Raw genomic sequence first — 1,920 nt, forward strand, 5'->3', positions numbered from 1 at the left:
AATAAGCCACTTTGATAACATGCATTGCTCTATCACTCAATCATAATAATAATAATAATAATAATGATGATGATGATGATGATAATAATAATAATAATAATAATAATAATAATAATGTAAAAAATAATAACATAAAAAATGATGAGGATGATGATGGTGGTGGTGGTGGTGGTGATGATGGTAATAATGAAATTAAAATAAAATATAAATTTACAGCTATATCGGAATACTGTTTTTTTTTTAAAGTTACCTTTGTATACACAAACACGTAATTATGTACATGTGTTGGTGTTTATTTGTTTACAGATAAACATGTGTGTGCATGTACATATACACATATATATATTATATGCATAAATAATTGTATATATATATATATTATATATACATGTATATAGTTATATACATATATATATATATATATAAATATATGTATCTATCTATCTCTCTCTCTATATATATATGTGTGTGTGTGTATGTATATATATATAATTATATATACATCATCATTGTCATCAACATTTAACATCCATTGTCCATGCTGGCATGGGTTGGATGGTTTAACCAGGGCTGTCAAGCTGAGGGGCTGCACCAGACATCTTTCCGATTTGGCATGGTTTCTATGGCTGGATGTCCTTCCTAATGCCAATCACTCCAAGAGCATAATGGGTGCTTTCATGTGCCACCAGCACAGGTGCCATTTGCATGACACCAATATCTGCCACAACTATGGTTTTGCTTGACTTGATGGGTCTTCTACTCATGCATGGCGCCTTGCTGAAGGTCTCAGTCATTTGCAACGAGCAAAGTAGCTAAATGTAAAACTTTGGGCATATGGCGTAGTGGTTAAGAGTGCGGGCTACTAACCCCAAGATTCCGAGTTCGATTCCAGGCAGTGGCCTGAATAATAATAATAATAATATTAATAATAACAACATCGAAAAATACCTTAGGAATGAGAACCCAGGTTCGAAATTTCTTCAAGACACCTGATGAAGGCTGGAGGGTATATCAGCCATAATTTCAAATCATCATCATCATCATCATCATTATTATTAGCAAGGTAGTGAGCTGGCAGAATCGGTAGCATGCTGGGCAAAATGATTAGCGGCATTTCGTCTGTCTTTATGTTCTGAGTTCAAACCCCACCGAGGTTGACTTTGCCTTTCATCCTTTCAGGGTCGATTAAATAAGTACCAGTTATGCACTGTGGTCGACGTGACTAACTAGCCCCCACACCCCTAAAATTTCAGGTCTTGTGCCTTTAGTAGAAAGGATTATCATCATCATCATCATCACCACCACCATCATCATGTTCATCATCATCATTATTATGGTCGTCGTTGTCCTCATCAATCATCATCATTATTTTTGAAAAAAAAAAATTTTATTTCTTTTTTTTCCAATTTTCCAATCTCTTTCTCACGTCTCTCTTTTTTGTGTTTTTTTTTTTCTTATTCCTCTTCTATTTGCTTCTTTTTTTTTTTTGTAGAACTAAGATTATAAAATAAAGACTGGGAGACAAAGACAAAGAGATAGAAAAAAAATCAGAAAAAGAACGAAAGAGAGAGAGTGAGAGAGGGAGAAAGAGAGAGGGGGAGAGCAAGAGATAGAAAGATAGAGAAAAGCTATCATCTACCTGGTACAGGAAATTCTGTTTTGTAGACCGAAAGGCAAGTACTCATTGACACTTTGTATCAGAATCATTTTTCAGCATTTGCTTTATAGCTAAAAGCTGTGGTAATTGTAAACTCAGTTTTTAGCATTCTAAATTACCAAATGGCTCTGGATCAGTTCCAGATAGAATTTCAAATCAAATCAGGACATTAGTTCTATCTGTATATAAAGTATTATTATTTTGCTTGCTTTTGTTTTTATCTTTTGTTTTGTGTATGTATGTATATTGTATATATACATATA

General features: G+C 33.4%; 1 protein-coding gene across 4 annotated transcripts in view; it reads right to left on the minus strand.

Moving 5' to 3' along the window:
• Positions 1-1,920, minus strand: part of LOC106870412 (otoferlin) — a 360,495-nt gene that overhangs the window by 130,330 nt on the left and 228,245 nt on the right. The gene's annotated exons all lie outside the window — the stretch shown is intronic.

The sequence above is a fragment of the Octopus bimaculoides genome, chromosome 23 (assembly GCF_001194135.2).
Source record: "Octopus bimaculoides isolate UCB-OBI-ISO-001 chromosome 23, ASM119413v2, whole genome shotgun sequence".
NCBI classification, from domain to species: Eukaryota; Metazoa; Mollusca; class Cephalopoda; order Octopoda; family Octopodidae; genus Octopus; species Octopus bimaculoides.